At 38.5% G+C, this 23,720-nt stretch overlaps 2 long non-coding RNA genes across 2 annotated transcripts; both read right to left on the reverse strand.

Annotated features, from left to right (window-relative positions):
• Window positions 1-1,321: 1,321 nt before the first annotated feature.
• Window positions 1,322-4,172, reverse strand: LOC118489031. Its single transcript, XR_004885828.1, has 3 exons — window positions 3,919-4,172; window positions 2,031-2,097; window positions 1,322-1,582 (listed from the first exon to the last, which is right to left on the reverse strand). It is a non-coding gene; the product is annotated as an uncharacterized LOC118489031 (long non-coding RNA).
• A 7,694-nt stretch (window positions 4,173-11,866) lies between these two features.
• Window positions 11,867-14,758, reverse strand: LOC110871302. The gene is made up of 3 exons (XR_002553633.2): window positions 14,518-14,758; window positions 12,576-12,642; window positions 11,867-12,127 (listed from the first exon to the last, which is right to left on the reverse strand). It is a non-coding gene; the product is annotated as an uncharacterized LOC110871302 (long non-coding RNA).
• Window positions 14,759-23,720: the final 8,962 nt, after the last annotated feature.

Genomic DNA, 23,720 nt, shown 5'->3' on the forward strand with positions numbered 1-23,720 from the left:
ATAAGAAACTAGTAATTTAATTCATTAATACAAAACCAATTAAAAAGTGCAAAAGATTAAAAATAAAAAGTATTACACTAAACACTTGTCTTCACCAAGTGATGTAAGAGACTTAGGCAAACATGGCCTTTGATTGTCAAGAACTCTTACGATTAATCTTGGATCCCGAGACGACTCACACACTCTATGATGGACAGTGGATGATGGTGGTGGATGATGGTGTCGTGATGGTGGTAGGTGGTGGTTGAAGTGTGAGAGAGGTGGTGTGCCAAGGGATGAGTTGCAAGAGCTCCAAGCACTCCTATTTATAGGCTGAACAGAAGCCTGTGCACGGCCCCGTGTCCGCTAGGCATGGCCCCGTGTCCATCTGACACTCTCTCTCTTTATTAATTGTAATTCGCAATTACAATAAATGCGCCTGCAGCAAGTTAACCACGCCCCCGTGTCCGCTGGGCACGGCTCCGTGGTGGGTAGTAGAAGCTTCTATAGGTTTGTCTTTTCTGCTGCTTTTTGGGCACGACCCCGTGCTTGCTTAGCACGGGGCGTGTTCAGTCTTCTGTCTTCTTTGTTTTGCTTGGGAAGATGCTGTCGGGGAGTCGGGCATATCACTTTTGTTCCTTTTCTTGTATTTATGTTAGATTTTGTTGTCTTTTTGCTTCTTTTGTTATTTTGAGCTCATTTAATCCTGAAAATACAAAAGGAAGACAAAAGCACATTTTTTCCAACAGTAGTACTAAAAAGGGTTAGTTTTAAGCCAAAATTGATGTAATTTATATGTTGCATTTTGTGCACATCAAATACCCTCACACTTGAATCTTTGCTTGTCCTCAAGCAAAACTCTTTATAATGTGGCTTTATTCACTCGCAAATGGAATGGGTAGAAGAGAAGGTTTTTTGGGCTTGTCATAGAGTGTCGGGAATTCCAAAATTATTTAGGTTTTATTTTTATTTATTTACAATCCTATTCGTCATGATTTATTAAAAACGTGTCATAAGATAAATTATTTATTAGGGCATAACATACCTCTTTAAAATTCCATTTATATACAAGTTCACATACCTCACGGGGGAATCACTCAACACTCGGCCGAAGGTGTAAATTTTTTAGTGAATCACTCGAGAGCGGCATGGAGCTTACTCCTACCATAAGCTTGCCAAGCAATCAATCCTCCTCCTTTTTAACTTTATACCTTTGTAAATATCAAGAGGAATTTTTGGGTGAAGGGTTAGGCTTGGGCTATGTCACACCCGCTCGTAGCGGAAACGCAAGGTGTGATCTGTATGGTTTTCATTGCATAAATATCGATGTACATGAACAAACTATATGAATAAAACATACTCCATTGCCATTACATAAGTTTTTCAAAAGATTACAACATAAGTTTAGTGTGTCGGTTACAAACCATTAACATAAAAGTAAAGTGTTATTGTTTCATACATTAATATAAAATAAACTACTAAGGTTTAAACCATCATATTTCCGCAAAGAGGCGGAATATAATAGTTAAACCCTCCAAAAGATGGCATGGAGTTCTGGTACTTGTTATCTTGATTGAGAATCCCGACATGGTCCTTTAATTCCCTGAAATACATGTTAAGTTTGGAAAACATCAACAAAAGTTGGCGAATTCATGCAGTTTAGTTGTAAAAGATGTATTTAAAATGTAAGTTGTAGTATGTAAAGCGTCAATGAAATCGTTGATCATTAATGTTTTGCAAGGACATTAATATGTGTGACGAAAAAGGAAGCAATCCAACCCTAGACGATTTTATGCCGATTCCTATCGACTGGGACACAAAAGCACTCTTCCGTATGGGTCCACGACCAAGAGTGGGGCTCGCCAAAACCCATTAGATCTAACCACTTGTACCTAGGTCCAAACTGGATTAATGGTGCTTAGATGTATAACCCTAATTCGCACATGATCTAAGGTGTTTCATTCCCTAACTTTAACATACGTTGAACATGTATTTTCCCCGATAGTTGTAAAGTTGTAAAACATTTAAATGAATAGGGGACATGAACTCACAGAATCGCGTCCTATGAATAGATGAAAATAAGATCTCACGTGCGGTCGTCCTGAATAGCGTTGCGACCTACAAATGTTCTTATTTTGTTAGACACTTCGGTCTTTGTAAATAACTTGAGTACAAGTCTTGTGTCTTATTTGTGTGTAAGACTTGTATGTCTATACTGTTCGTTGAACGGTGTATTTAGATGAATGAGTTGTTAATCTGTTATATATATATATTTTTCACCAAATATATATATATATATAAGTCATCTTGTATCATGTGAGTTGTATAGTCGGATTTAGTCCTCTTAATCTCGTGTCTTATATGTATCAATTGTATGATTGTGTTTACAATAATGGTATCATTGGGCCGAGCCCATGTTTTCATGTTTTTGGGCCCCAAATAGTGTTGGGCCTAAATAGTGTTGGGCCTCAAATAGTGTTGGGCCTCAAATAGTGTTGGGCTTGAATAGTGTTGGGCCTCAAATAGTGTTGGGCTTGAATAGTGTTGGGCTTGAATAGTGTTGGGCCTCAAATAGTGTTGGGCTTGAATAGTGTTGGGCTTGAATAGTGTTGGGCTTGAATAGTGTTAGGCCTTGGCCCATATGTTTGGTATTGGACTTGGCCCATGTGTTTTTGATATTGGGCTTAGCCCATGTGTTTTTGATATTGGGCTTAGCCCATGTCTTTATGTCAAGCCCATTAGGTATAATAAGCCCATTTGTTATAAAAATAGCCCACTAGTATAATAAGCCTTTCATTTTTATAAAAACCTTTTTATAAAAATTTACTAAGTACATTTGTTAGTAAATAAAAACATACTAGTTTTTGTAAGTTTATAAACATCCGAAATTTTGTTATCGATAGCATATTTATATTTCGTGTCGAAAAATCGTCTAAACATCGTAGTAACTCTTCGGATTGGCGATTCACTTATGTAGTCGTCCGTCGTTCATTTTGACCATAAATGGTGTCCGATTATTTGAATCGTCCGTAACTCGTTTTAAGGCGTAAATATGTGAAGTCTTGTAAGACTTTGATTGTAATATGTCATGTGCTTATTTGTGTCATTATATTCAAGTTCCTCATTTGATAAATATAACTAATACCATCAAATAATCACATAGCGCATAAGTTGTTAAATCACCAAATATATATTTTCTATAAATATATATTTATAACTAACTTTGTTTTTATAAAAAGAATTCTTTATATCTTTTTAAATCTTGTAGAGACTTAACCAAAAATGTGGTTACTTTATAAAATAAAGTTTTTTATAAAAATTGGCTATATATAACCTTTGTATTTTATCTTAACCATGTTTCATAAACATCATTTTCTTCATCAAATCACCAACAATTTACTCAACATCTTAACTAAACATATGAGACTTTTATAACATGAAATTATCAAGATGATATCCAAATCACGTAGGGTTTTAAACATGAACATTACATATGCTAACTAGTTCAAAAACCAAGTTTAATTCTAGTTTTAACAACTTTTATAAAAATCTCTAGTTGTATGTTATAATTTATAATCTTGTGAAAGTCTTGTTTTTAAATAAAAAAAAACTAAATACTTTCACAAGATCACTAGTTATTATCATCCATTTAATCCTTTATGTTAAAACCCTTTAACATAAACATGTAAAATTTTTAGATCATGTCTTACAACATCTTCTAATAATTTATTTGTATTCTAATCATCATAACAACATCAAATATGCATATCACAAGTCTTAAATCACAATATAAACAAACATAATTATATCATGATTTTTATCTTTGATTCTTTGTATTTTTCTTTCATGTTTATTATGTATGATATTTAGTTATTATTAGCTATAATAACAATCATAAACATAATATATTTGTAAAAAAAAAAAGTTATAGAAGCTTACTTCTAGCACTAGGCTAGGGATGATCTTAGAAGCTTATTAAGAACTAAGGAGATGATGATCTTGATGGTAGAACACTTTTGTATGGATGAAAATCCTTCCTTTCACTTCCAAGAGCTTTAGATCACCTTATGTTACTTGGAAATCCATCTTGATCATGAAGGAGATGATTAAAATAATTGGGTTTTTGAAGATGTTCTTGGTAATATGGATGAATATGATGAGAGAGTTTTACTTATGTGTGTGTAAGATATGGTGTAAAGTGGTGATAAGTGCTAGTATTTCTTACTAGTTAAGTGTTATAATATTTTACCAATTAAATCCACTTGCAAGTAAATAAAATATCTAGATATTTTACTACATAAACAAGGGATGTAGGACCCCTTATTTTCGGCCCATATGGGGGGGGGGGTCTTGTATGGTAAAAAAAAAAATGTTAGTTAATTTTAAGACTTAAAATGAATTAGAAAGATGTAAGTGTTAAGGTGTTTAGGGTTTACAATTTTTCCGAGATGTTTCACGACTTGAAATGATCATAAATTAGTTTTACAAGACTAAAAATAAAGATCACTAGTTCGCTACATGTGCCAAAAATATAGTTCGGATAGATGTTTAGCGCTCGTTTCGCAAGTAAATAGTCGAAAGGTACGCTTATGGAGGTTATAGGGAAAATTTCCGTTATTTGTATAATTGATATTCCATAAGTATTTTATATGAAATTGGTGCCTAAACATCAATTTTTGCATCTTGTAATAAAAATACAATTGCTGAATTTTTGCGGAAAATTAATGAAATGGTCACTTTTAACGCATTTCGGACAGTTTTTAGTGCTACCGGGCATTGGTAAAATATTAACCAAACCCTTGTATTCCCATATAGGGTTTAACATATAATTGATATTGGACTCTCATCCGAGTCCTTAAGATGTCTTTTAGATGTTTTCTGCGGATCCGGAGTTTTCGTCAGCACTCTAGTTCACTAGGCGCTACTCTAGTTGTTTCGGTGAATTGTTTGCACTATTTCAAATGTACCCAATAAAAGTGAATCATGTGTAATAATAAACGAATATTCCATGAGTTTTCTAAGATGTATAACAGGTAATCATGCAGTCCGAATATTCAAAACACATACTTGTATAATGTAAATCATCGCTTTAAATGTAAGTAAATTACCCGAAAGTGGCAGTTGTCACATTCTCCCCTTGTTATTGAGAATTTCGTCCCGAAATTCTAGCTCTGTTATTCTTTTCAGGAGTCTTCGGAAATAGGTGGGGATATTTTGCCTTCATTCGGTCGTCACGTTCCCAAGTATACTCGGGCCCGTGACGAGAGTTCCAACGAACCTTTACTAACTTGATACGACTTCTCCGTGTTTTATTGACCTTCCAGTCCGTGACCTCAACAGGTTCCTCCGTGAATTTGAGTTTGTCGTCAATGTGAATTTCCTCCACAGGAATGGTAACGGTTTCTTGTATTGGACTCTTTTTAAGATTCGACACATGAAACGTGTGGTGTACACTGCTAAGTTCATCTGGTAACTTCAACTTGTAGGAAACAGTGCCAATCTTTTCTAAGATTTCAAATGGTCCAATGTAACGCGGGTTAAGCTTTCCACGTTTACCGAACCTCGCTACGCCTTTCCAAGGTGAGACTTTCAACAAAACTTTCTCTCCAACCTTGAAAGATGCTTGTTTTCGTTTTCCATCTGCGTAGAGCTTTTGTCGATCGCGAGCCGCCTTGATACGGTCTCGTATCTGAAAAATTTTATCAGTAGTATCTTGGACTAGTTCCGGACCAATTAATTGACTATCGCCTGTTTCCGCCCAACATAGCGGAGAGCGACACTTTCGACCATAAAGAGCTTCAAACGGTGCAGCTCGTATACTTGTATGGTAGCTGTTATTGTAGGAAAACTCAACTAGAGGTAGATGATCATCCCAATTGCCGCCTAAATCCATAACACATGCACGAAGCATATCTTCGAGTGTTTGGATTGTCCGTTCGCTCTGGCCGTCAGTTTGTGGATGAAAGGCCGTACTTAGATTCAATTGAGATCCAAAGGCCTGTTGAAATGATTTCCATATTCTTGAAACAAAACGACCGTCTCGGTCCGAAATGATTGAAATAGGCACTCCATGACGAGCCACTATTTCTTTGAGATAGATTCCCGCTAGTTTCTCAGTACTATCCTTCTCCCGAATCGGTAAGAAGTGGGCGGACTTTGTCAATCTATCGACGATTACCCATATCATGTCATGGCCTTTCGAGGTCCTGGATAACTTCGTAATGAAGTCCATCGATATTTGTTCCCATTTCCAAGCGAGAATCTCGGGTTGTTGTAATAAACCCGACGGTTTTTGATACTCTGCCTTGACCTTCGCGCAGGTCAAGCATTTTCCAACATAGATAGCAATATCCTTTTTGAGGTTAGGCCACCAATAGTACTCCTTTAAGTCATGGTACATCTTATCTGATCCAGGATGGATCGAGTACTTGGACCTATGAGCTTCCTCAAAAATGAGATCTCGGAGACCTCCAAAGAATGGAACCCAAATTCTACCTGCAAAGTACAAAGTTCCATCTTCCTTCGGCACTAACTGTTTTTGCATGCCCCGAAGTGATTCTTCTAGAATATGCTCTTCCTTGAGTGCTTCTTGTTGTGCATTTTGAATTCGTGCGGTAAGATCTGTGTGAATCGTCATCTCTAGTGCTCGCACTCTTAGTGTTTTAACTCGTTCCTTGCGGCTCAAGGCGTCTGCTACAACGTTTGCCTTGCCCGGATGTACTTGATCTCACAATCATAGTCGTTCAATAATTCAACCCAGCGTCGCTGACGCATATTTAATTCTTTTTGGTTGAATATGTGTTGTAGACTCCTATGATCTGTGAAAATGGTGCACTGTGTACCATATAAGTAATGCCGCCAAATTTTCAAAGCAAATACCATCGCGCCTAACTCTAGGTCGTGAGTGGTATAGTTCTTCTCGTGAACTTTCAATTGGCGGGACGCGTACGCGATAACCTTTTCACGTTGCATGAGAACACAACCCAAACCTTGGTGCGAAGCATCACAGTATACTACAAAGTCATCGGTACCGTCAGGTAATGATAAGATTGGTGCGGTGCACAACTTGTCTTTAAGAAGTTGAAATGCTGCTTCTTGTTTCTCTCCCCAATCGAATTTCCTGTCTTTCTGTGTAAGAGAAGTTAGCGGTTGAGCAATCTTTGAAAAATTCCCAATAAACCTCCGATAATATCCCGCTAAGCCCAAAAATTGTCGCACTTCCGTAGGAGTCTTGGGCGCTTCCCAATTTTTAATCGAATCAATTTTCGACGGGTCTACTTGAATACCTTTCTCGTTCACTATATGCCCGAGAAATTGTACTTCACGAATCCAAAAATCACATTTGGAAAACTTCGCGTATAGTTTCTCCTTCTTGAGTAGTTCTAAGATGGTTCTCAAATGTTGTTCATGCTCGTCTGCCGATTGTGAGTATATCAAGATGTCGTCAATGAACACTATGACGAATTTGTCGAGATACGGCTTACACACGCGGTTCATTAAATCCATGAAGACCGCCGGTGCGTTCGTTAAACCAAAAGGCATAACGAGAAACTCGTAATGACTGTAACGAGTTCGAAAAGCCGTTTTCGGTACACTTTCTTCTTGAATCCGTAACTGATGATACCCAGATCGTAAGTCTATTTTTGAATAAAAACTCGACCCTTGAAGTTGATCAAATAAGTCGTCAATCCTCGGTAGTGGATACCGATTCTTGATGGTGAGTTTATTCAACTCTCTGTAGTCGATACACATTCTGAATGTCCCGTCCTTCTTTTTAACAAAAAGAACTGGAGCTCCCCAAGGCGAGAAACTCGGTCTGATGAATCCCTTATCCAACAACTCTTGAAGTTGTGTGGACAATTCCTGCATTTCAGAAGGTGCTAATCGATACGGAGATTTAGCTACGGGTGCGGCTCCTGGTACCAAGTCGATGTGAAATTCGACTTGTCGATTAGGTGGTAGTCCTGGCAAGTCTTCAGGAAAGACTTCAGGAAATTCTTTTACTACCGGAATATCCGTCAACTTCGGCCCATCGGCCTTCTTGTCTACAACATGCGCTAGAAAGGCAATATAACCTTTCCGTAAGTATTTCTGTGCTTTCATGCAATTGATGATCCGTAATGGGGTGTCAAGCTTCTCTCCATGTATAACAAGTGTCTCTTCGTTCGGTAGTGGTAGTCGAATTATCTTCTCGTGGCAAACGACTTCGGCTCGATTGTTGGATAGCCAATCCATGCCAACCACTACGTCGAAACTACCCAATTCCACGGGTAAGAGATCGATATTGAATTTTTGTTCGCCAAGTTCTAAGGTACACTCCTTAACAACTTCTCCCGTCTCTATTAGTCTACCGTTAGCCAATTCTATAGAATATGGAACATCTAGCTTACTAGGTTCCAAGCCCAGAATATTTTTAAATTCTATAGAGATAAAACTAAAATCGGCTCCGGTATCAAATAATATGGATGCAAAATGATCATTGAGGAGAAACGTACCAGTGACCACATTAGGGTCTTGGCGCGCATCCTTGGCTCCAATCACAAAAGATCGACCACGAGCTTGGTTTTCTTTAGGACAATCTTTCTTGAAGTGATCTTTGCTTCCGCATCCAAAGCATCCTTGACCACGACAATTCCCGTTCCCATTCTTGTTACCAAATCCACTTCCCGATCCAGTATTATTTCCCGTTCCCCAACATGATTCAGCACGGTGGCAATTCTTGCCACACTTGTCACACTTGACAACCCGACAATCACCCAAGTGATGATATTTGCATCGCTCACACTTAGGTAAAGTACCAGCGTACTTCTTAGGACCAGTGTCGTTTGTGGCCATAAACGCCCTTGCATCCTTTTGCGGGTTATTCTGTCGCCTGTTGTTGTTGTTGTTGGGGTTATTGTTATTGTTGTTGTGGTTGTTGTTACTGTTGTTGTTGTTGTTATTATTATTACCGCGGGTTCCCTTTTTGAAATTCGAGTAATTCCTCTTCCCACGGTTGGAAGACTCGGCATGTGTTTCCTTTTTATCATCACCTTTCTCACCGAATATTTTCATCCTGACCCCGTCTTCAGTAAGACTCACGGCTATAGTCACAGCCTGAGTAATGGTCGTGGGTTTAGCTGCAGTAACCAAACTTCGAATCTTGTCAGAAAGTCCCCAGATGTAGCGTTCGATACGCTTGTATTCTGGTGTCACAAGATAAGGAATCACGCGGGACAGATCGTGAAACCTTTGCGTATATCCCGTGATATCAGCTCCGACCATGGTAAGGTTCCAAAACTCGTTCTCCAACTTCTGGAGTTCAGCACGAGAACAGTACTTATCCCTCATACGTTCCTTCAGTTCCTCCCAAGTTAACGCATAAGCAGCGTTATCACCCAAAGTTTGCACTTGTAAGTTCCACCATGTAAGGGCCTCGTTAAGAAACAAGCCAGTAACGAAAGTGACTTGCTGATTAGCGGAACATCTGCTCATTCTGATTGTGGAATCCGTTTTCTCAGTCCATCTCACGTAAGCCACAGCACCGCCTGTGCCATCGTAGTTGAGTGGCTTGCAGTCCAGAAACTGCTTGAATGTGCACCCTGTAATTGGACAACGGATTCTGAATGAGCAAATAGTGAATCGTACGAATAGATTTAGAAAGAAATTTGATGAGTTGTAATTAAAACAACTAAACGTTACCCGTATTATTTGTTCCACCTGAATTACCGCCTTGACCCTGGCCTCCCGATCCGCCGGTGCCACCACTTTGTTCGACACGGGATGCCTCATAGAGTGCGATAGCTTGGGCGATCCTCTGTTCTATTAGTGCATTTAATTCAGCCTCGTTTGTAGGCATCGGTGGAGGTGGGGGTGGATTAACTGTCCGTGTCCGTAAGACTCTCCTTGGTGGCATGATTCTTCCAAAGGAGAAATAGGATAAAGATTAGACGTTGATTTGATTTCTTAAATAATTTTACTAAGCATAAAAAAAATATATCTTTAACATTAACCGCAATATCACCAAGAAACATATAATGCGAGTAAATAAGTTAACATAAACAATAAGATATGTCCAACCAGACCACTCAGATGCATTTAATAGATAACACCAAGTTTTTCATATATATAGTCAACAGGTTACATTATCGTTTGAAAGCAAACAAAAAAATAGACTCGGGCTACATAACCCGGTCATACTAGTCTAGTACAACAAAAGAGATAACAAGGTCTTCCTTCCAACTGTGTGATCCGCTGTATGTCGGTTGTCCTAAAAACTTGGTGGAGCATCAATATGTACACAAAACGGATATAGATACCCGTCCCAAAAGCACGATACCTGCAAACATAGTCTATGGTGGGGGGAATACTGGCGGTGGAATCGGGAATAATAGCCTGTGAACATCAGAAACCCTACCCTCCAAATCGAGCACCAAACGATGAAGGAACACACTCTGCTGCTCGAGCGCCAGAACACGGGCAGGTAGATCGACTGGTGGTATATCCACTGGTGGCATCTGGGTGGTAGTGGGGGTAATGGTGGTGACCCTGGTGGTGGTGGTGGTGGTGGAGCATGAGGTGGTGAATGGGCTGGTGGTGCTGGAGCCTGAAGTACCAAACCAATGAGATGAGTAAGTTCATCCTCGAGTTCACTAACTCGACGGATAACAAAATCTATCTGATGCTCGAGTGTCAGCACACGGGCACGTAACTCGGTAGTAGCAGCTGGGAAATGCAGTGGGTGATATGGATCCGTCAGAGGCATAACATGAGGGGGTGAGTATGGCGCAGTAAGAGGCTCGACACTGGGTGGTATGTGTGCATGTCCGGATGGTCCGGCCTCATCAGTATGGTCAGTCGGTGGTATGATAGGTGCGAAGTGTATGAGGCGAACATGCTCGGGAGATGCATCTGGTGTAGGGACTGGAATAGGTACAGGGATGGCTGGCTCTGCTGGCATCATGTCATCCCCAAAGTCTGCATGGCCCTGTAGTGCGGATGAGGTAACGGACGCATAAGTGGAAGCATCCGAATCGGTGTCTGGATCAGAAGAGATAATAAAAATCGGAACCACCGGTGCTGGAACCTCTAGAATAACCAAATCATGAACATCCCCGTCTCCCAACTCGTCATCCAAATGCTCCACAGGAATCACAGGGACTACAGCGTCGTCCTCCTCGTCAAGGTCGTCAATGAAGGGCACAATAGCAAGGGGAAGAACACCCCATGGTATAACCTCGACCACATGTTCACCCTCCGGGTGACCTATGATAACTACGTCGTTGAGTATAGGGGGAATGGCTAACACATCATCATCGATGATCTCGCCCAGGAGTGCGAACGGCTGGAAATCATCCATGTCGCTGTCAGAAGTAGAGTCGCTATCAGATAAGATGACCTGAACCTCCGGCACATAGTCAACGTCGGAGGATAGCTCCATCGGGTCTACGTCGTCGTATATGTTGCTTCCTTCAGAGGAAGACATGATATCCTGAGAAATAAGTTGTTCGACACGTATGAATATTTGTTATTTTACATACATACACAAAATGTATTTTTCACATAATGTTCATTTTAAGTTATCCTAATTGAGTTGGGTGGATTAACTTAAAGTTGCATGTCTACCAATTAGATGACTAAGACACTAATGTCCTTTCTTGATTTGTATGAGATGAATTCTTGTTGAAAATGGACCATGAAAAATGTTTATGCAAATGAAAACATTTGTTTGTATTTAACTGGTTTTCGTGAGAGATCCATAGTGATTGTAGACTTAGACTCGATAAAGAATCCTGGTTCACTACAATCGATGCTTTGATACCAAAACTGTCACACCCGCTCGTAGCGGAAATGCAAGGTGTGATCTGTATGGTTTTCATTGCATAAATATCGATGTACATGAACAAACTATATGAATAAAACATACTCCATTGCCATTACATAAGTTTTTCAAAAGATTACAACATAAGTTTAGTGTGTCGGTTACAAACCATTAACATAAAAGTAAAGTGTTATTGTTTCATACGTTAATATAAAATAAACTACTAAGGTTTAAACCATCATATTTCCGCAAAGAGGTGGAATATAACAGTTAAACCCTCCAAAAGATGGCATGGAGTTCTGGTACTTGTTATCTTGACTGAGAATCCCGACATGGTCCTTTAATTCCCTGAAATACATGTTAAGTTTGGAAAACATCAACAAAAGTTGGCGAATTCATGCAGTTTAGTTGTAAAAGATGTATTTAAAATGTAAGTTGTAGTATGTAAAGCGTCAATGAAATCATTGATCATTAATGTTTTGCAAGGACATTAATATGTGTGACGAAAAAGGAAGCAATCCAACCCTAGACGATTTTATGCCGATTCCTATCGACTGGGACACAAAAGCACTCTTCCGTATGGGTCCACGACCAAGAGTGGGGCTCGCCAAAACCCATTAGATCTAACCACTTGTACCTAGGTCCAAACTGGATTAATGGTGCTTAGATGTATAACCCTAATTCGCACATGATCTAAGGTGTTTCATTCCCTAACTTTAACATACGTTGAACATGTATTTTCCCCGATAGTTGTAAAGTTGTAAAACATTTAAATGAATAGGGGACATGAACTCACAGTATCGCGTCCTGTGAATAGATGAAAATAAGATCTCACGTGCGGTCGTCCTGAATAGCGTTGCGACCTACAAATGTTCTTATTTTGTTAGACACTTCGGTCTTTGTAAATAACTTGAGTACAAGTCTTGTGTCTTATTTGTGTGTAAGACTTGTATGTCTATACTGTTCGTTGAACGGTGTATTTAGATGAATGAGTTGTTAATCTGTTATATATATATATATATATATATTTCACCAAATATATATATATAAGTCATCTTGTATCATGTGAGTTGTATAGTCGGATTTAGTCCTCTTAATCTCGTGTCTTATATGTATCGATTGTATGATTGTGTTTACAATAATGGTATCATTGGGCCGAGCCCATGTTTTCATGTTTTTGGGCCCCAAATAGTGTTGGGCCTAAATAGTGTTGGGCCTCAAATAGTGTTGGGCCTCAAATAGTGTTGGGCCTCAAATAGTGTTGGGCCTCAAATAGTGTTGGGCTTGAATAGTGTTGGGCCTCAAATAGTGTTGGGCTTGAATAGTGTTGGGCTTGAATAGTGTTGGGCCTCAAATAGTGTTGGGCTTGAATAGTGTTGGGCTTGAATAGTGTTGGGCTTGAATAGTGTTGGGCTTGAATAGTGTTGGGCCTTGGCCCATATGTTTGGTATTGGGCTTGGCCCATGTGTTTTTGATATTGGGCTTAGCCCATGTGTTTTTGATATTGGGCTTAGCCCATGTCTTTATGTCAAGCCCATTAGGTATAATAAGCCCATTTGTTATAAAAATAGCCCACTAGTATAATAAGCCTTTCATTTTTATAAAAACCTTTTTATAAAAATTTACTAAGTACATTTGTTAGTAAATAAAAACATACTAGTTTTTGTAAGTTTATAAACATCCGAAATTTTGTTATCGATAGCATATTTATATTTCGTGTCGAAAAATCGTCTAAACATCGTAGTAACTCTTCGGATTGGCGATTCACTTATGTAGTCGTCCGTCGTTCATTTTGACCATAAATGGTGTCCGATTATTTGAATCGTCCGTAACTCGTTTTAAGGCGTAAATATGTGAAGTCTTGTAAGACTTTGATTGTAATATGTCATGTGCTTATTTGTGTCATTATATTCAAGTTCCTCATTTGATAAATATAACTAATACCATCAAATAATCACATAGCGCATAAGTTGTTAAATCACCAAATATATATTTTCTATAAATATATATTTATAACTAACTTTGTTTTTATAAAAAGAATTCTTTATATCTTTTTAAATCTTGTAGAGACTTAACCAAAAATGTGGTTACTTTATAAAATAAAGTTTTTATAAAAATTGGCTATATATAACCTTTGTATTTTATCTTAACCATGTTTCATAAACATCATTTTCTTCATCAAATCACCAACAATTTACTCAACATCTTAACTAAACATATGAGACTTTTATAACATGAAATTATCAAGATGATATCCAAATCACGTAGGGTTTTAAACATGAACATTACATATGCTAACTAGTTCAAAAACCAAGTTTAATTCTAGTTTTAACAACTTTTATAAAAATCTCTAGTTGTATGTTATAATTTATAATCTTGTGAAAGTCTTGTTTTTAAATAAAAAAAAAACTAAATACTTTCACAAGATCACTAGTTATTATCATCCATTTAATCCTTTATGTTAAAACCCTTTAACATAAACATGTAAAATTTTTAGATCATGTCTTACAACATCTTCTAATAATTTATTTGTATTCTAATCATCATAACAACATCAAATATGCATATCACAAGTCTTAAATCACAATATAAACAAACATAATTATATCATGATTTTTATCTTTGATTCTTTGTATTTTTCTTTCATGTTTATTATGTATGATATTTAGTTATTATTAGCTATAATAACAATCATAAACATAATATATTTGTAAAAAAAAAAAGTTATAGAAGCTTACTTCTAGCACTAGGCTAGGGATGATCTTAGAAGCTTATTAAGAACTAAGGAGATGATGATCTTGATGGTAGAACACTTTTGTATGGATGAAAATCCTTCCTTTCACTTCCAAGAGCTTTAGATCACCTTATGTTACTTGGAAATCCATCTTGATCATGAAGGAGATGATAAAAATAATTGGGTTTTTGAAGATGTTCTTGGTAATATGGATGAATATGATGAGAGAGTTTTACTTATGTGTGTGTAAGATATGGTGTAAAGTGGTGATAAGTGCTAGTATTTCTTACTAGTTAAGTGTTATAATATTTTACCAATTAAATCCACTTGCAAGTAAATAAAATATCTAGATATTTTACTACATAAACAAGGGATGTAGGACCCCTTATTTTCGACCCATATGTGGGGGGGGGGGTCTTGTATGGTAAAAAAAAATGTTAGTTAATTTTAAGACTTAAAATGAATTAGAAAGATGTAAGTGTTAAGGTGTTTAGGGTTTACAATTTTTCCGAGATGTTTCACGACTTGAAATGATCATAAATTAGTTTTACAAGACTAAAAATAAAGATCACTAGTTCGCTACATGTGCCAAAATATAGTTCGGATAGATGTTTAGCGCTCGTTTCGCAAGTAAATAGTCGAAAGGTACGCTTATGGAGGTTATAGGGAAAATTTCCGTTATTTGTATAATTGATATTCCATAAGTATTTTATATGAAATTGGTGCCTAAATATCAATTTTTGCATCTTGTAATAAAAATACAATTGCTGAATTTTTGCGGAAAATTAATGAAATGGTCACTTTTAGCGCATTTCGGACAGTTTTTAGTGCTACCGGGATTGGTAAAATATTAACCAAACCCTTGTATTCCCATATAGGGTTTAACATATAATTGATATTGGACTCTCATCCGAGTCCTTAAGATGTCATTTTAGATGTTTTCTGCGGATCCGGAGTTTTCGTCAGCACTCTAGTTCACTAGGCGCTACTCTAGTTGTTTCGGTGAATTGTTTGCACTATTTCAAATGTACCCAATAAAAGTGAATCATGTGTAATAATAAACGAATATTCCATGAGTTTTCTAAGATGTATAACAGGTAATCATGCAGTCCGAATATTCAAAACACATACTTGTATAATGTAAATCATCGCTTTAAATGTAAGTAAATTACCCGAAAGTGGCAGTTGTCACAGGCTAAAGGTGGGTGGTTGTGTTAGTGGTTAGTAAAAATGGCGAAAAGCGTAACAAACATCGGTTTTTTCGAAAGACTATTTATTTTTCACATTTTTATTTTATTTTGATGAACCACTTGTTTCAAACAAAGTTATTTTTGATGAACTTATTTGTTTGTTTGGTTTCATCAATATATATATATATATATATATATATATATAGGGAGAAGATCATGCGAGAACCACCTCTTATTGCGAGAACCGCGAGAACCAATGTGAACACACCAAAAATGCCTAAAAATAGCTAAAAATCACACAAAATTTTTTTTAAATATTTTTTATATAAAAATCGCTACTTTTCGAAGCCATAAAAAAAATTTAACCACTAAAAGTAGCGATTTGAGCATAAAAAATATTAAAAAAAAAATTAGAATTTTTTTTTTAATTTTTTTAGGTTTTTTGGGGGTTTAGTTTTTAGCATTTTAGCTTGGGGGGGGGGGGGGGTTAGGTTTTTGGGGGGAGGGGGGTTTAGGTTTTTTTTTTTTTTTTGGGGGGGGGGGGGGGTGGTGGGGGGGTTTAGGTTTTTTTTAGGGGGGGGGGGTTAGGTTTTTTTAGAAAACCGAATGGTGTTACTAAAATAAAGGGTTAAGGAAGAGTCTTTAGAAAACCGAATGTTGTTACTAAAATAAAGGGTTAAAAATAAAAAGGTTTAGGTGGGTAAAGAGGGTGATGGTTTTGGGTTAAGAAATGAAAAGGTTTAGGCTCAAAGAGGTTAACTAGGGGGATTTTGGGTAGGTGGTAAAAAAATTGAAAAATAATGGTGTAGAAAGAAAAAGGGTTAGTCCTAATGCTTCCATCATTTACTTACTCGGGTTTAAGTTGGTAAGGACCGGGAATGTATTGTTGTGGCAAGTTCTACAGTCGTACGAACCAAGCGGCTATTCACACAAGAAACGAAAAATGAGCATTTAGTCTAAAGATATATATTTGTATGCTCGTTAAAGGCTCAAAACTCACTTTTATGGGAAAGGGGTTTTTATGTGATCAAGTATATATAATCAAATTTTAACTAAGTTTGTCATGCCTTTTCGTAATTTTCTTATGTTGGTTCTTTTTATCACGACGCTATCGGTTGTAAACTTGTAAAAATATAACCTTGTTAGAACTTGAATTCCCAACTTAAACTTAGACAAGTAAAAAAAATGAAAATTTTTGAAAAAAAAAATTGGGGTGATTAGCGGTTCCAATAGAGTTTTGTGTAAGGCTTGTTATTAGGACTTGCAAAATTCAAGGTTTTAGCATCCCCCCACACTTAATTACACATTGTCCTCAATGTGTCCCAAAAATAAGTTTTTAGTTTGATTGAATGTGTAAAATGGTGTTAAAAGCAAAATTTTATGTTACTGGCATCCTGGACACGGCCCCGTTTCGGTTGGACACGACCCCGTGTTCAACTGCCAGTAACGAAAACTTACAGAAGATAGACACGGGGGCGTGTTGGCTGGGCACGACCCCGTGTCTGGCAAAAATCTGCAGAAATTAAACAAACAGCAGGTCTGGGAGGTGGGCACGGGGGCGTGTCGGCCGGACACGACCCCGTGTGGACAGTCTGCAAGGCTGAAAAACAGGTTTCTTTCTCCGGTTTTCCTGTCCTGGCTTTAGTAGTACTAATGTTTAGCACTCTAAGCCTCGTTTGTACCTGTTTTATCAGTAAATACCACACCAAACAATACCAAACGTCCTAAATTACCAAGTTAAACATCCAGACCATCAAGTTAAAAGTAAAAACAAAAGCAGAAAATAAAAATAAGTTAGGAAAAGTAAATTGTTCAACACTTCGGCACGCAGGCCGGAAATTATTCGATAGAAAGGGGAATTTAACCTGTGGGATCACCAACCAGCCGCTCCTACTCCTACTCCACCCGCCTAGTCCGTGTCTTCATCACTGTCATCACCTCCTCCCCCATGCCCCGCCATATACTCCCGGATGCTTCCGATGTCATCTTGGATATCGGTGATGTTTCTTTCAATGGCTCCGACCCGGTGGTATGTGTTGTTGGCGAGGTTGTAGGTGTTCCTGGTGCACATAAGGTTTTCCTGCAAAAGATCATGTAAACTCTGAAAGTTAGGAAAACCACCCCCTTGTGAGGAGGACTGGCCCGGTTCACCGTGGGGTTGGTACTGGTATTGGGGCGGTGGAGCGTGAAGGACTAGCGCCTCTTGCGGGTTCCATGCATGGCCTTGCATCCTCTGAAAGCTTACCGATCCGTCTTCCGCCTCATGGATTAGGTTCATGGCGCGACAAATGTGCACATCAACCCGTCCTGACCATGGACTCCTTTCGAAACACCTAGGTATGCGCGTGAAGTGCTTGAAGAGGCGGTACACCCATCCCCCATAGAAGATAGGGGTTGGTGCATGAGCAAGCCGGTTCAGATGCATGTTCCGGAGTAGGAGGAATGGAACATCGAGGGGTCTTCAGGTGTGAATGCAGTTGAGGACTACCAAATCTCTCAATCCAACAACGTCGCTGCTGTCATGTCTTTGACTAAGAGAGTACGTGAGGAGCCTATGAATGTAGCGATAAAGCGGATCCCTCAGCTTAGTACTCTTAGTGCTACTCGGATTGTAGAACCCATCACCAATTTGAGCCCATGCGGCTTGGCGTTCATTCTCATCCAACTCTCGCATTCCCCTGGTGTTTTCTTCACTTCCCGAATCCTCTTCTGAGTACAGCCCCACTATTGCCCCGAATTGCGCCATAGAGATCGAGTACCTAGTCCCACCACATCGAAATGCAACCCCCTCATTGTCGAACGGGTCACACCTTGAAGTGAAGGTGAAGGTACTGTAGAACTCCAAAGTGCACTCGTGTACCGATCGAAGTCGAGTGGTTAGGGAAACCCTTAGTGGTCCGGTAACGAGGTTGTTGAACCGGTCAAGTTGGTTCACCATGGCTAAGAGGTCCGTGCATGCTTGCCTTGGGTATTCTTCGGGTCTTGTTTGATGTATGTCATATCTAGCCCTAGCATCGAGCTCATTTGCGTTGAATCTTGTTAACTTCTGCGACATCTGAAAGAATACACCAAAAGTTAGCACGAAACAATGAGATTTTCGAAAGAAACTGCAAACAGTGAGCTGGACACGGCCCCGTGCTCAGCGGGCACGACCCTGTGTCCAGGCGTCTGTTACTCAAAAATTGCAATTTTTGTCCCGGTTCCGAAAATCTGAAAATTTTTGGCCAAATAGGTGCGGTTTCCCCCGAAAATGAAACCCCAAGTGCCGTTTTTCCCAAAACAAACCGTTTACCCCCTTCAATTTTATCTTTTTAGGTTCAAAAACAAAGGTTTGGGGTTTTTGTGAGAAATCGGGCAAATCTATCAACAATACAAGTGTATTTACTTCCCATTATACTAATCTAAACTAATGCTAACAGATTATTGCAAAAATTTGAGGTTTGATCCGGATGAACTTCAAGAACCCTAGATTTTTCCCCAAATTTTTGATGTTTTAACTACATGCAAGTAACTAATCTAACTACTAGTGATGATAGAATCATACCTTGATGTTGTTAGAATGAGAGGAGACGTCGGAAATCTGCGGAAAATCGCCCGGACCAGAGCGTTTTTCGGGGCAACGGGGCGTGTGGAATGATGTAACTGATATGAAAAGAGGGTTTTATCCCGACAGTTGCGCGGACACGGCCCCGTGCCGAGCAAAGTTTTTAAATTTTTTTTAGTGCTCGTGTGAGTGCCCGGTTCTCCCAAAAACTTGGTTAGAAGACTTACCGATTTCGATGTTTACCCACTTGTTCGTAACATACCAGGTATGATGTGGATGCCTTTTACTCGTCGACCGTTTGAAGCGAGGTCTCTTCCTCTTCATCCTCAATGGATCCTCGATAGGGTTTCAGCCGTTGGCCATTGACTTTGAATGGAATTCCATTCTGAGATTTAATTTCTACTGCAACGTGAGGAAAAATATGGGTGATGGAAAAAGGTCCTGACCACCTAGATTTTAGTTTACCCGGAAATAATCGAAGTCGTGAATTAAACAATAGAATCAGATCTCCCACTCGAAATTCATTAGGTTTAATGTATCTGTCGTGTAAATTTTTCATTCTTTCCTTATAAATTTCCGAGTTAGAGTATGCATAATTCCTTAGTTCGTCTAATTCATTTATTTGACAAAATCGATTTTTTCCTGCAATTTCTAAATCTAAGTTCACATTTTTTATTGCCCGCTAGGCTTTGTGAGCTATTTCTACTAGCAAATGACAACTTTTTCCATAGACGAGCTTATATGGGGTTGTGCCTATAGTGGTTTTATAAGCAGTTCGAAAGGCCCATAAAGCATCATCTAATTTATCGGCCCGTTCCTTTTATTTAAACCTACGGTTTTTTCAAGTATTCGTTTTAAAGCTCTATTAGTCACTTCGGCTTGTCCGTTTGTTTGAGGGTGATATGTTGTTGAGACCCGGTGATAGACCCCATATCTTGTTAAGACTTTTTCGAGTTGATGATTGCAAAAATGGGTACCTCTATCACTTATTAATGCTTTAGGTGTTCCAAAACGAGAGAATATTTTTTTCCGAAATCTTACCACTACTCTTCCATCGTTTGTTGGAAGTGCCTCGGCCTCGGCCCATTTAGACAAGTAATCGACTGCCACAAGTATATATTTGTTTCCTTTTGACGGCGGGAAAGGCCCCATGAAATCGAGTCCCCACACATCAAAAATTTCACAAACGAGAATGCCATTTTGTGGCATTTCGTTTTTGGAAGAATCACATGTCTTGACAAGATTTTGCGCATCTTTGTAAATGGTTGGCCAATAAAATCCTGAATCAAATACCTTTCGTGCGGTACTAGCGGCACCATGATGTCCTCCATATGGACCTTCATGACAATGGCGGAGAATTCTTCGTGCTTCGCATGGTTCTTGTCTACATTCCACCATTTCCAGGGACTCTGTTGGGAATTTTTCGTTGATTTGCTCGTCCCTGGTTGCCTCCAAAGCTGGGTCTTCTAGGCGTAAAAGATGATCTGATGCTGTGTTTTCTGCTCCTCTTTTGTCTTTGATTTCAATATCAAATTCTTGGAGGAGTAGAATCCACCTGATCAAACAGGGTTTTGCGTCTTGTTTCTTGAAGAGGTATCGGATGGCTGCATGATCAATATAAACTACAGTTTTAGAAAGAACAAGGTAAGAACGAAATTTATCAAAAGCAAATACCACAGCTAGTAATTCTTTTTCAGTGGTTGTGTAATTTTCTTGTGCATCATTAAGTGTTTTACTAGCATAATAAATTGGGTGGAAATGCTTTCCTTTTCTTTGTCCCTAGACTGCTCCAACGGCAAAGTCACTTGCATCACACATGATTTCGAAAGGTAATTTTCAATCGGGCGCTATCATGATAGGTGCATTGACTAGCATTTCCTTGAGGGTTAGAAATGCTTGATTGCAATCCTTGTCAAAGATGAAAGGCGCATCTTTTTCAAGTAATTTTGTTAGAGGTCTTGAAATTTTTGAAAAGTCTTTGATAAACCATCTATAAAATCATGCATGCCCTAAGAAACTTCTGATTGCTCTAACGGAGGAGGGGGGAGGTAATCGAGAAATTGTGTCTATTTTTGCTCGATCAACTTCCATTCCTTCGCTTGAGATCTTGTGACCGAGTACTATTCCCTCTGTTACCATGAAATGGCATTTTTCCCAGTTAAGGGCGAGGTTAGTTTCCTCAAATCGGGATAGCATTCATTCGAGGTTATCGAGGCATTGGTCGTATGAATCTCCAAAGATAGAAAAGTCGCCCATGAAGACTTCCATTGTCTTTTCTATCATATCATGGAAAATCGCCACCATGCAATGTTGGAATGTTGCAGGTGCATTACATAGACCAAATGGCATGCGTCGATAAGCAAAAGTTCCGTAGGGGCATGTGAAAGTTGTCTTTTCTTGGTCTTCAGGTGCTATTGGAATTTGAAAGTAACCTGAAAAACCATCCAAGAAACAGTACAATTTATGACCGGGTAGTCGTTCTAACATTTGATCAATGAAGGGCAAAGGAAAGTGGTCTTTCCTTGTTGCTTCATTTAATCGTCTATAGTCTATACAAACTCTCCATCCTGTAACGGTTCTCGTTGGTATTAATTCATTCTTTTCATTAGTTATTACCGTCATACCTCCTTTCTTTGGGACTACTTGGACGGGACTTACCCATGGACTATCGGAGATAGGATAAATAAGTCCGGCGTCAAGTAGTTTGATGACCTCATTTTTAACCACTTCTTGGACGTTTGGATTTACTCTCCTTTGTGGTTGTATTACTGATTTGTAGTCATTGTTCATCAGAATTTTGTGCGTGCACATGGAAGGGCTTATTCCTTTTATATCTACAAGCTTCCAAGCGATCGCGTTTTTATGTTTTTTCAAAAGTCTAATTAATTTTTCTTTTTCTACACTATTTAATTTTAGACGAAATAATTACAGGTGAATTACCATCTTTGTCTGGAAAAGCATATTCCAAACCTTTTGGGAGTTCTTTGAGCTCAAGGGGTGGGTCTTTAGGAGACTCCTTATTTTGGGGCTCATCTAGATCAAGAACTTTAAAGGTTTGTTCTATGGCGACCTCTTCTTCAACAAAGTGGTCAATCTTTTCACTTATATCGGGTGGCTCATCTTCATCTTCAATTAGGGGGTCATTATTGCCAAAAGGATATTTCATTGAACGCTCAAGATCTATGCTCCTTTAGAATGCCCCTAATTGAAGAGGTTGATTATTAAACTTCCGGTTTTTCAAAGCTTCATGAGTTTTTACAAAAGGTCTTCCCAACACTAGAGGAGCGTCATCGAGGATGACAAAGTCGGTTGGAATAACCATTTGATTTGTTTGAACCAAGATGTCCTCAACTACACCGATTGATTTTATTACTTTCCGATTGGATAGAAAAATGGGTATTTGAAGTGGAGCAAAATCACTAATGTAATTAGGCATTATGTTAACACAAAGATCTTTATCAATGGTGACGTTACTAATAAATGAATTTTGAAAAAAACATGGAACCGGTGTAATGTTTATTTCAAAAGGGTCTTCTTTTATTAGCGAAGTTTGATCAATAGTTAACTTAACACTTACCATTTCTTCAATTTTAGTGTTAGTGTTTAACTCTTTTAAAAACTTAGCATGAGTTCGTACTAAACAATGATTTTCGAAAGAAGGTGACAAGAGATTAATTTCTTCAAAATTAGACTCTTCTTGAATTTTAACGTTATCGGCCTCACCATTTTCGTTGTTTAGATCATGTGTCGGTTTTTCACTTATTTGTTCTTCCATTTTTAACTCTTCAACTATCGTTTCTTTATTTAATTCTTCTCTTACGCGGGACTCCTCTTCCCTTGCGCGAGATTCTTTTATGCAATGTTCGATAGTTTTAATGTGTTCTAATATCCTATCGGTCACTTCGGTGATAGAGAAAGGATTGGGATCCTCAAAGCTCGAATCCGGTTGTTTGATCCTTGGTTCCTCATAGTACTCATATGAAGTAGATGGTTCATACCATTGTTCTTCATTGTAAGTATATGATGGATAAGGGTCGTAATTTTGTTCTTCGTAGTACTCATATGAGGTGGGTTGTTCACGCCATGGTTCCTCATAATAAGTGTATGAAGGTGGTGGCTCATACCTTGACTCCTCAAAGTATGAGTATGAAGGCTCATACCTTGGTTCATCAAAATATGAGTATGAGGGAGAAGGTTCATACCTTTGGTCTTCATAAGATGTGTATGAAGTCGATGGCTCGTACCTGGGCTCCTCATAATAGTTGTATGAATTGGATGGCTGAAATAAGTTACAATATTGTACTGAGTGCGGGTTTCCACAATTAGTGCAATAGTTTCTCATGTAATCATCCTCCTCATAGGTGTAGTTGTAGCCTCCTGAGTATTGATCCATGGGGATCACTCAACAGACCACAACTGAGTCTCGGGGCCAGAAAACAGAAAATAAAGACGGTAACAGAGGCTGGACACGGC

This window comes from Helianthus annuus, chromosome 17 (assembly GCF_002127325.2).
Source record: "Helianthus annuus cultivar XRQ/B chromosome 17, HanXRQr2.0-SUNRISE, whole genome shotgun sequence".
In the NCBI taxonomy this organism is placed as follows: domain Eukaryota; kingdom Viridiplantae; phylum Streptophyta; class Magnoliopsida; order Asterales; family Asteraceae; genus Helianthus; species Helianthus annuus.